Raw genomic sequence first — 12,585 nt, forward strand, 5'->3', positions numbered from 1 at the left:
TCCGCCTTCCAGCTGGCGGAATGTGGGTCAACATCTGCCGTGGAGGAAGCCACCCCAAATCCGTGGGTTATTTATGCTGAACCGAAGCATATTTATTTACTTGTTTGTGTTTGAGCGGGTCCAAAAACACACATAGAGAATGGACCATTCATTGTGTGGCACTCAGACGTTTCGGCCGGGTATTGTTATTGTTTGCTCAGATCCTGTGGACAGACAAGTCCTGCAAGGACTATGGTATGTTAATGAACAGTAATCTGGCTGGCTTAAGTGAGGGGCTGAGGGGGTTGGTGGCACTTGAAAGTCTGTGGAGCGTTTGACAATGAGACAAATCAAATTGGGGTTAACGCATCAATTGCTCGACTTTTGCTCTGCGTAAACAAATGCCATCCTATCATCTTATTTGGCATGACAACCCACAATTTTGGATGGTCATAGCTGCCTCCTACTTCTTGTTATCCCTCGGCAAACCATCAAAGATTATGGCTCAGTCAGCCAGTCAGTCGTATTTTCATTGACTTATTTATGGGTCGTAATGAGTAAATGCGAGTCAAGTAATTGATCCCACTGGGGGTACGACAACAAAGCAAATGTAAATTGTACATCAAGTTGTTTTGCCGCTCAATAAAAATCGTTATTGCATACATTGACTTCTAGGAAAGTTAATAACTTGTTTACTTTTTGATTGATTTTGAGCGTATAGCTCAAAAACATGTTGTTGTGTCGTATATTTTCATATTCAAATTAACTTTAGCTTATTCGTAAAATTCATCTACATTGAATCTTCTATAGAGTCTAAAAATATACAAATATTTTCGAAATATTTTACATTAGGAGAAAGTACAAATTCCTGATGGTGTCGGCATTATCAAACGAGTTTCAGCCTACCGTAATCGTTTTATCTCAGCCAAAAGCCGTCAAAGTTTTCCCCCTTTGCACGTCGTCATTTCAAACCCGTTTCTGGTAAACTTTTTCGACTTGTTTATTTGCAAACAATTTGCCTATTTGCTTATGGTTTCTGTCTGATTAAACATGCCAAACACACGCAGCCACATAACGATGCCGAGCGATAACTTTTTGAAATGCTATCAAATGCCCTTTTTTTTCGTGGGCCTGGCTGGCGGTTTTTTCAGCCATCTCAGCTTTGTGTGCGATATCTTTCTATCAATAAAAGAATACGAGGCCAACAAAATGAAACTGTCAGCTGAAAGAGCTCTGGGTGCGACCTTGGCAACCATCGCCATTTGACTCCTTGACTTGCCGAACAAAAAAAACTTTTGTCGCCGCCTCCGCCAGTCAGGTTTATTTGCTAAAGTGTGAAAAAATGAAGTGGATTTTCCTGCCTCACAGAATGCTGCGGAAAATTCGAGGCCCAAATTTGTAGTTGGAAGAATGTGGCAAACCAAAACCCGCCTATTTAATCAAATTGAAACCACTTAACAGATATCTGGCAAAGAATTTTAATTAAATTTGAGAGCTGAATTTAAATGACCTCTTGGTTGTAATTCAATTTTCTTAAATTTCCCAAATGTTATCCAATAAAAATGCCAACCAAAATGGGAATGCAAAGAGGATCCTAAAATATGCGGCCGAAATTCCAGCAAAGTAAATTGCAACACCTGAGCAAAATGCCTAAAAGATTGCCTAATTTAAATCCCAATTACATATATATATTTCCCATTTAAGCTGAAATTGAATTAAATGTTGCTTTACTTGAGTGTCTGCCTTTCTTTTCAATTTAACTTTGTTTTCCCTTTGAATACAATTTGGGTCAAAGCACCTGAATAACGCTTGTTTAAAATGATTTGCTTGTGGAATTTAAATTAAATTTAAAGGGATTTTTAGGAGCTTCTGCTGTGAGCTTCTTGTGAAGAAATTGCTAAATGTTTTTACTAAAATGAATTGAGCCTTTTTATCTCTTCGTTAGGGAACTCACTTAATCTTATTAAACTCTAACATATCCAAAGTCAGCTTTTATCTAGAAAATATTTGGAATATATAAAGTCTGTGGGCTTAAAATGGATTTAAAATTTAATATTTACATGAATCTTAAGATCTAAAGCCTTTTGTTTTTTACAATAGATATAACTAAACAGAAACGAAACACATTCATTTGGCTTACCTGTCTCGCCCCATAAATGTGCACTTCATTTTTATTACAAATTAAACACAACAACGGCTTTTGGCCTTATTCATTTGCACCCACTTTCCTCTAAGCCGCTTTCCAGGATATGCTTCTGCTGCTTTTGGCCGGATGAAAATGCTCATATGTGTATGTACAGACACATTATTTTCTCGTTGACAGTTGGCATTAAAATGAGCGCCCATAAATATTATTAGCTGCTCTCGCTTTTCCACATTTTCCACTTGCTTTTCCGTTTTCCCACTGTGTCAGTGAGAGTGACAAGCAGCTTTGCGTAAATTCCCTTCATTTTTACCCTCATGCCATTTTTTAATATTCCGCCCTGAGGGCCAAAAATTTGTTTTGTTTGCCCCGTACTTTATTTTTTGTTTTCCGCTTGAATTTCATTCGCATTTCGTTTTGGCCTTCCCATTTTTCCTTTTTGGGTAGGTACTTTTCAGGGCAAACATATGTTGGCTCATTATCCTTTTTTTTAAGCCATGTTTCTGGGCGCTTCCGTAAAGCTGATAAAACAAGCGGGTGGCTAAAGGACGCCTCAAAACTATTTATAGCTTCACAGGATATAATGTGGCAAAGGTCTGTTTACTTTGACAATTTTCATGGCGACGAGGGGAAAATCTCAATTTTTCTCCCACGGCTTCATTAAATAAATTGGGATGAAAATCTCTGTCAAATTAAGTTCAAGTCCGGGCAGTATGAAAAATATTTATGTTGGCTCATTTGCTTAAATTTTACTTAAAGCTTTAATGTGCATTCAAAAGCGTAGGCGCTGTCGGAAAAACACATTTGCTTTCAACATATTTTCCGGGACATTTGCGGTTTTCGTGGATAGAGGGAATTTGGCCGAAAATGTGATAACCTTGTGTAAAAAGACAGCAACTACCACAATGTTGTTTTAGGTTTTTTTTATCTGCAGAGGGAAATGCTTTTTGCTAACTCATGTGCAACTTTTATTCCAGTTGCTTCTGTTCCTATGACAGTGTAAATATTTCTCTTGGCCCAGAAAGTAGCAGCAGAGCCCCAGGTTTGTTTATAAATCTTTGCCTTTACTTGTGCTTTAGCGCATCAACTTAAATTAAAAGGGAAATAAAATGCTGTAAAGGAAAACAAAGGACGCACAGCCTTCGCCTGCCATAAAATCGAGTTTTGTACGAATGCGGAGGGATCTGCTCCATCCTAGCGCCTAATGTCCTTTTCCCACAAGGATTCCGTCCTGTGTGTCCAGTTCAGTGTGTGTTTCATTCGCCCGTCTGTCAACGGTGATTAGTTGGTCTTAGTGCGGGTAGTAAGTAGTCGGCCCCAAAATGAAAGAGTGTTTGCTTGTTTATTTATTTCCCAGCGTCCGTTTGTCTTTTTCCCGCCCAGCTTAGGCATTTAATTTCATTTCTCTGCGCACGTTGAATGAAAAATTTAATTCAAGTCAAGCCGCTTAAATGTCCTTGGGGACACTTTGCTATTTCTGTGTGTTTCACTGGTCGCTTTGCGGTGCTATTTGGCATTGCTTTTGCTTATTTACTTGGCTACAAAATAAATTTAAGTTCCTATGCCTTTAAGAAGTGAGTACTAAGTCACTGTTTTGACTAGCTTACTTAGTTTCTGATAATTCAACATCCAGCATTATTTAAGGATTATAATCTCTTTCTCCTATTTTCTCTTTGAAAACTTAAATGCTGCGCTAATTCATGAGCTCGTAATTACTGCAAGGAAGCTTCGCGTTCGTCCTTGTATTTAAATTTGCCCCGCTAATTATTCATAATTGAAATAAGTCAACTGCTTAAAATTTCACAAAAAGTTTAGCCCACCTAAGGGAGTTTGTATTTGCCTTGGCTTGTGTGTTTATACCGGGGTTATTTTTCACGGCACAAGGACGTAGCTCCGGGCATAATACGGTTAACAAGCGGCGGGTTAACTTTTTGGCTTAGCATAAATTATTCCCGACAGCTTCGAGCGGAAGTCAAGTTCCCTTGCCGCCCTGCCAGCGCTTTTCTTCTGATGTGCCAGGCACGCATCTTCATTAAAAACCTACACGATGGAAATTAATGAGCGCCAAACGTGGCTTCCAACTCCTCCATCCGCCGCGACACATTTCATGCCCCTAGTTACTCATCAGATTGGCAATAAACGGCATGCCGACACGTGAGACAAATGCACATGAGGTTTAGAGGCCCTTTTAATGGGCCTCCTGGCTGGCAGACTGGCTAAATAGAGGGCGGAATAGCTATTAACATGACAGACACAGACACCGGTCCGGACAGGATGTTTACCCTTGGCTGAAATCGAATTAGCGCCCAGGCGGCAACATGGGCCAACGCTGCGTATACGCGATACACTGCTCAATGGCGGCACACGCGGCGTATGCACAATGTCCGTGCAGCTAATAATTTTGTTTTGTCGCTTCGCCCGCTGCAGAAAAAGTTTTAATGGGATTTCCTTTGCAGAATCCCGTTTGCTTTTTCTCCAAGTTGACCAAGTTTTGCTTTAACTCTTTCAAGTCGGCCGCCCTTTTCCCTCTGCCAGAAGTTTTCACTTTTCACGCTCTCCCCTGTTTACCTGGGCCAATTAAAGCGAGGGATGTATGGCAAGAAGTTTTAAGTGCTAATTTGTGTCATCAGTGAAAATTCGAATTTAGTGGTTTGTTTTTAAGTTGGTGATGATTGGTATATAACTTGTATTCATTATAAGATTTCTACAAAGTAATAGATTAAAATGAAATTGCTAGCAATGCTACTTCACTACAGACTTAACTACAACGCACTGCAATCTGAAGCTAAGTTAGTTTTCATTTTTATAATGAGATATTTGCTTAGTTTAGTTTTTTTTCAGTTTTTTACGCCAACCTAATCCAACTTTATCCATTATCTTGGACGAATCAAAGAACAAACTTTCCTGCTCCTGGTGCAGAGATCTATATTCAATCTCATCCCGCTGTAGATTGACTTTAGTTTCCATCAAGTTCCCAAGCTGCTGTAGTGTCAATCCAATCCCAATCTTGGCAAACTCGTACGCCGACATAAGTCCACAACTTGCATATTCACAGACTTCATTTCCGTTTTCCATTAGAGAGGGGAAAATTTCATTTTCTGCCGCACTGATTGGTTCAGGACCCGGGCCTCGACATTTCCACTTTTCCTGTTTGCCTCTCCATCCTTCTGGTTAACAGGTGCACACGGGCAAAGTGGAAAAACAGAGGAATACTGCGGCGAATGGAAATGGCGATGGAGGCATCAGGTGAAAATGCGTGTATTTCGGCAGCTTGTTGAGTGTTTCGCTTACGATTGTTGCCTCGGTAGCCTGGAGCCCATCTACATTCCCTCCTTTATCCCCGGTTGATTGCCTTTTAATTAGTTGGAAGCTGATTATGCAAATCTTGCCACAACAACAAGTGCCATAAACAGCATATAAGCCAGTGATATATGGTATCGATTTAGAGAGGATTCTGCCCTGCAGTCGAACTTGAAAAGTTTTATGGCCCTGCCACTCCTGGCCGTAATATTTAATGCTACAGTTAAGCCTCGAAATCTATAATCTTCAAATAAGAAAGATTTGGCCTATATATGTATATATATTTATATAATTCTTTAAGAATCTGTAGCATACCATAATATAATAATGTAATATAGAATTCCCTAAAGTTTTACCAAGATTAATTTAAATCCACTGACATCAGTGTAACCTGTAGTTCCTTAAGCTTAATGCAACCGCTTTCATTCCTCTTGTCCCTTGATTTATGTATATTTAATAATTCAGGCTTTATCACACCGAGCAGCAGAAACTTCCTCCAGAGCCCGACCTGTTTTTGCCACCATTTCAGCCACAAGCCGCCCAGAACTCACTTACTCATGTGACTGAGCATAAAAATTCAGTATTCCGCTTGGCCGCCTACTGTCTGCGAAAGAGGCAGACATAGTGGACGAAGAAAGAGATGGCGAGTGAGTGCGAAGAGAAATATCACTTACAGACATAAAAATGCAAATTAGAATGAGATATGCTGCAGTCCAGCTGGGAAAGCAGAGGCGGAGGATGACATCTGTGGAGGGCAGAAACCAAGATGGGAAAACCGAGGAAAACTTTAACACCAAGTTGGCCTTAAGCCGAAATCAAGAATGAATTATTGGTCCAAGCCTGCTGAAGGCCATCTTTTTATTGCGAGCAGAATATTAGCTTTGGCGAATGCGGAATACGAGCGGCTCAATGGAATGGGACAGTAGCGCCAAAGTTTGTGAAATGGTTCTGGCCAATCTAACTCGCAGATTTCCTTTGTGATTTTGCGATTTTTGGCGCACATTACGAACACGTGCGCCATGTGATTTATTCAACGGACGTTGAAATATTTGAATAATTACAGAACTGCTCGAACCAATGAAAATAAAGTTCTGTTGAATAGGTTTTGTAAACAAACTAATTACAAATTTTTCAATTCAACTATTCATTCAACTATATTCATTCATTCATAAAATTATGTTTGTTTCATACGTAAAGCTCAATATAAATTCGTCCAATTTTCAGGCTCGAAAATAAATGAATTATGAAAAACAGTTTAATTTCCTGATATTCTTTCAGGCAGGCATTTTTCAATAACAAATTGTTTTCATTCAGATGCTGTCAATCAAGAAGTGTCGAAAACATTTCAATAAGCCAAGTTCGTGTCACCTGTTGCCGCAAGGTGAGATTGAGTGGCCATGTCGGCAGTTTAACAGTTCACTGAGCACACACGTAACAACCGAGCGGGACGGGTAGAGACAACCAGAGAGAGATGGGGCTACAGGAAGAGGACCATCTCAAGTGTCAAATGTGCTGAACTAGAAAAGTTCCAATAAAGATGAAAACAGAATGGTAGGCGATTCGAAATTGAATTTGCCTGAGGAACATTTTCCCAGCTCACACTTAGGCCCAAAATTTGCCTTTGTATGTGTGTGTGGGTGTGTTTTTGTGTGTATATGGTGTGTGTGTTGAGGCCAAGGTTGTTAAATTTTAACGTTTTTGCCTTCTGGCAATTTGCATGCCTGTGGTTAAAGTGCTTATCATTATAATCAACACCCGGAGCAACGAAATTCATGCAAATGGAGGTAAGTCGAACTGTTTAATACACTTTCATAAAAGAGTAAAGCGCGATTTATCAAATAGAAATATGTGACGAATTTTTGGGAATAATATAAGATGTCACTTTGATAAACTTATACTTTTTAGAGGACTTTATTTACATAGATTCGTTTGTGTAATATCATTTCAATATATATATAAATATATATTTTCTGGAATGAAAATGCTGTTCATGTAATTAACATATAGACTTGTTGGAAAACCCGGAAAAGTGTCTAAAATTATTTCATCAGTAGTCAGAGGGAGGGTTTTTCATTGTTATGAGTATTGTTGATGTGACAAGCTCATTTTACGTTTATTAACTTGACGAGCAACAAGGAGGTGTTTTCACGATTGTGTGAGCCTGTTTGACACCAAAAATATATTTTTCGTTTATTTTTGGACGCCCAGCGTGGCTGATAAGGGAAAATCTCGATTATTGGTAACTGGTTACTAGCCGTGACCCCAAATGTTACAGATTGCCAATTTCACGCCGTCCAAAGTTACATATATTATAATTATAATTAGCACCCACTATTTTTGTGTTGACTTCATTTCCTGTGTTTGCTTTCCACTTGTCGATTTGTTTATTTCGCAGCAGTTTGATTGGGCTAATCGCATTGCTACTGATAAGCAGCGATTGGCATCAATTATTGACAGTCGATAAAACTTTGCGCCTATATTTAGCGCACGTGTTCCCAAATGTGCGGGAGTAGTTTCAATAAAATCATATCTAAATAAGCTAGAATAAATCTGGGATTATCTTTCATTATCATAACTTAAGTGGATTTTAGTGTATCGAGCCCCAAATATGGTTAGTACATACATAAATCATTCTATGCTTTTATAATGTTTACTTCCTTTTCCATAACTCAAGGGGATTCAATGCATTTCCGCTCTTCAGACAGTCATCAAATACATTTATCTGTAAGGATATGTGTTTGAACCCACATTCGAGAGCTCCCAACTGCCAGGACATTCATCAGGACATTTTGCCTGCCTCTGCAAACCCTTTGCTCCTGTGTCACGCCTTTTTCCAAATCGTATAAAACTTTCACGCCATTTTCTATTTGTTTTCATTTCCTCTCCCCTTTTTCTGTTTCAGTTTGTGCCCTTTTCATTTTGTTTTGTTTGTTGCGGCTTTTGGCAAATTCCGACGCTTCATCGCGCCTTTAGTGGGTTAAATCCCCGCAAAAAAATCAGGAGCAGAAAAACAATAAAAATTGGAAAGACTTTCCTCGCCCCGAAGCTCATTTGCATAGAATTTTGCTTGGCTAAGCCAGAATGAAAAACCCACCATGCCAAATCCTTGAATGATTTCCCTTTTAAAGCACATTTCACTTTCCCTTTTATTCATTTCTTTATTTTATGTTTTTTTAATGCGCCACACAAAACTATTTATGAAATGCCCATGAAGAACATATATTATATAGCACATATGCGATTTTTTTGGGGCTGCACTTTGCTCTGACCATCTCTTATGTTTTATGGCCAGGACTTTGTTTTTATGGCATTTCCTGCCCCCTGAACTTTGCTCTAAATGCATAGCCAGAATCAGCCGCCCCGTAAACATTAAAGTAACCAAAAAAAAAAAAAAAAAAACCAAAAAATAAATAAAAACAGGACGTTAATGCTGTGGAATGGAATGCTTTCAGCGCCATTTCGAATAAATCAATAGGGGAGCTGATAAATCACAGTTCCGCTCATTGATTAGCTAACGATGCGCCTATAATTTCTTGTTAGATGGATAAAAAAAATGTGCAAAACATTCAATTAGCTTGGCTTAAGTATTTTGAAGGAAAAACACAGAAGCAAGACTTTGAATCTGGAATTTTTGATTATTTTGCATTAGCTAAGAGTATTTTTTACAATGAAATTGGTTTGACAAAGTTATCATAAAACCCACTTTGTGTTTCAAAATTTGCAGTTCTGTCATTCCTGAGTTACTCTCCATGTTCCATATTCATTTATTATTCTAAATAAATTAAGTTAATTTAAGCTTACCAAACGTTGCTAGGTTCCTTATAATTTTTTTGGGGGCTTTCTGAGTTCCTTAATATTTAATGTGGCACGTTTCTTAAATTTCACTTTGCCGCCTCGCGAGTCGCGTCTTTACATTACACCCACATATACATGCATATTTTATGTGTCCTGATGCTATTATTTCTTTTATTTACGACATTTAATTTTATATTTATGTACTTTGATTTTCATTACGCGATGCGGATTTGCGGCCCGCTTAACCTGATCAAAAAAATAAAAAACAAGAGGAAACGGAATGTCGTGATGAACATGGAATACATATTGTATTATGGGTACGCGTTGCTCATATAATTCGGTTTTATTTGATTTCATCACACTTTTTGCTGCGTGTTTTTATTTCCGTTTGGTTTTAGCGGATTCCTCAGATTTGAAGGCGTGACAACCAAATTATTGCCGGGATAAATGAATCTCGGCTCGTCATACAAAAGCGATTCAGGTTGCGTTGCTTGAATGCGAAAAACTCACAAGAGCTCTTCAATTAAATTGCCTGAAAAATTGGTGCGCTCAGCATAACTTGAGTGAACTTGTGCCAGGCCTTTCCTTTAATTTGCTCGCACACTTTGCAGCAGCTCTTTGCTTGAGGCAAATAAGCCTTTTGTCTTTCCACACAGACCCTGAAATACCCTACCATTCAAGAGAAAACTAAATAAAAGTATATGTTGTGTATATGTTGCGTTATCTTTTCGTTTAATGGCATTAATGAGAACATATTATTAATTGTTTACATTAAATATTTCTAATACAAGCAATTCTATTTGCGCAAATCATTCTTTAAAATGTATAACTATACAATAATTTCCTTTAAAATATATAGCGAAATCAAAAGTGAATATGAAATGCCTATGCCTCGACAAACTGCTGAGTTATTGTCATTAAAATTGTTGGCTAATTTCGCAGTAGCTTGGAACTTCTTTGCTGCTGTGTAGCGATGTTCGCTTGAATTAATTACGCAATTTAACTGGTTTTTCCTACAAATCGCATTATAAAGTGGTTTTTGATGTTGCCCCTTAGAGAATCTTACAGCGCCAGATGCAACAACGGGTCCAAAGTTGTGCCACCGTTTGCGTCGACCTACCGGGCGTATGCTTAATATAAAAGCAAGTCGCTTACGGAACACATTAATTAAGGCTGTGCAGAGTGCGTAAGGGAATTATTAACATCATTTATTATTGTCAGAGATTTGGAAAATTTATTTTCCATTGTTTTTTTGTTAATTTATAACAACAATTTATTTCTTCATCGTGGGTTTATTTGTATTTACAAATCAATAGTGTTATGAGCACATGAATCTTTTTTAATTTTCTCACACTATTTGGTTTATTAATTTTTCAAATGTTTACCAAGGTTTACTTAATTGATTTAGGATTTTTTTTTGTTTTAGTACTTTAACTTAAATTCCAACATTTCGAATGAACTTTAAATTTGGCTTTAAACCGATCACTATTTCGAAGCTCAGCTGATAAGCGCGAGGACAACCGACTGCCGCCAGTGGCGAATAGTAAATGACAGGCTTGTCCCTTGTCCAGGAGATAGTTGGGCCATAGTGTTTGCGACTAGTTGCCACTCGCTGGTGAGTTATTAAAAAGCCAACAACTGACAACGACAACGGAACGCACTTTGAATATTTTCCGAGCACACGAACGATGTGCGTTCGGAGTACAGGACACGCAGCTGCGGAGTTCGGAGCCCAACAAAACCGCACGCAACGTGCAACAGCCGCCAACTGATGGGCTTCATGTTCATCTGCCACTGCCAGGCAGTCACCCACACAAGTGGGCCCAAACACCAATACACATATACCCAAGCATACGCAACTCACACAGATACGCGGCGTTTGTTGATAACAGTTTTCGAATTTCGAATTCGCGTCGTCAGCTGCTGTGGCTTCTGTTTTTCCTGCTCCCGCTGCTGTGGCGCCGCTTTTTGTGTACAAACACTGTCAGCATCCTCCGGCCAGCACCACCCACAGAAACAACCTACCCGCCACCAACAACCACGCACAGCACAACCACGTTCACCATGTTGCATGTTCGGTATGTGTAAACGCATGCGCCGCGCAGTAGGCAACACTTTTTACACAGTATGCTATCAGTTATCAAAGCAAATGTGCTAAGTTATTTATATGATTGTTTAATATAATTTTTAGAATATATATTATCATCACATTCACTTTCTATGAGCATTTTCTTCTATAATGCTTAAGAATTTTCTTTCTATGTGGTAGTCACGAAGTAATGAGTATCTTTTGGTTGAGTTCATTAGCCATCACTAATTTCCAGCTGTCTTGGCTTCTTGTGCCGCATAAGCGCAATCAACGCAACCTCGACTTTTTTTGGGAAGCTTCTTTCGTTGTTATCTTTATTGTCCTGCAATATTTCGACAGCGGGTGCTTTGGCAGTGGGCGGGTTGGTGGATGGGTGTCATGACATAAATTAGTCACATTTCATTGGGACGTCCCTTAACCTTAAGTCGGTTAAGTTGAGCTCGCAGCCAATGTCTTATTCCAGAGGCGAGTGACTAGAGTTCACGTGCCAAGCCATGGTCACTAATGAATTATGGCCAAGTTTTTAATTAAGCTCTTTATGGCGTGGTCAAGGCGTTTGGCCTCGATAATTCCCGTTTATTTTCGAATTCCCGTGCCATTTTGTTTCTTTCTTTGTTGGGATCAGTTAAGTCTGAATTATGATAAGATTAAAAGTAATTTTTAGTGGTCTTTACTAACCAAAAAAATTCAAATTTCATGAATTGCTGTAAGAAATAAGAAATAAGTTGCAGAAATTCAAAAACCTTTCCTTAATTAAAAATTCACAGCGTACATTTATTTATTTGGGCAAGGGGCCAAAATGTAGCATTCAGCATTGTCCTTGACCCACGAATACCCCGAAAAATGTTCGTATTCCCTGGCCACAGAGATAAGGCAGTCATGAGTGTGACCATTACGACTATGAAGTGTAAGTGTAAGTGTGAATGTGAATCCTGGTGACAATTGTCGCTGCAGGAAATTGCAAAACTAACTAAAATCGGCGGATGAGGGCTGAAATGGGGGGGAGGTGGGTGGGTTGTGAAACAAGTGAGCCAAATGCAAGCCAAAATGATTTACAGTTAAATGGCAAGGATATGTCATAAACATAAAAGTCGGCACTTTCATATTGTCCTTGTGCCATTGTGCCTGTTATCAATGGATGTTTATGAAGGACACAAAGAGCAAGTCGCTTCAAAGACATTGAAAGCAGACGATGGCACAAATAATAATAATATTAATGTCCTTTGACCTTGTGAACCGCTGAGAAAGTCAATTGAAGCTACAGCGCCACCTGGCGACG

The 12,585-nt window shown here is 38.9% G+C and overlaps 1 protein-coding gene across 5 annotated transcripts in view; it reads right to left on the minus strand.

The window, feature by feature from the left end:
- The window catches only part of LOC6728023 (soluble guanylate cyclase 88E), a 35,107-nt gene extending 24,093 nt beyond the window's left edge, over positions 1–11,014 (minus strand). For 2 of the 5 annotated variants that reach the window (XM_039295715.2, XM_016175338.3), the window contains exons 1-2: positions 10,284–10,996; positions 9,224–9,463 (exon numbers count right to left, since the gene is read on the minus strand). The gene's annotated coding sequence lies outside the window, so the exon portion shown is untranslated. Of the gene's footprint in view, positions 1–9,223; positions 9,464–10,283 lie in introns of all 5 variants that reach the window. The other 3 variants (XM_016175341.3, XM_039295714.2, XM_016175337.3) reach the window with 3 other exon arrangements.
- Positions 11,015–12,585: the final 1,571 nt, after the last annotated feature.

Source organism: Drosophila simulans, chromosome 3R (genome assembly GCF_016746395.2).
Source record: "Drosophila simulans strain w501 chromosome 3R, Prin_Dsim_3.1, whole genome shotgun sequence".
Lineage (NCBI taxonomy): Eukaryota > Metazoa > Arthropoda > Insecta > Diptera > Drosophilidae > Drosophila > Drosophila simulans.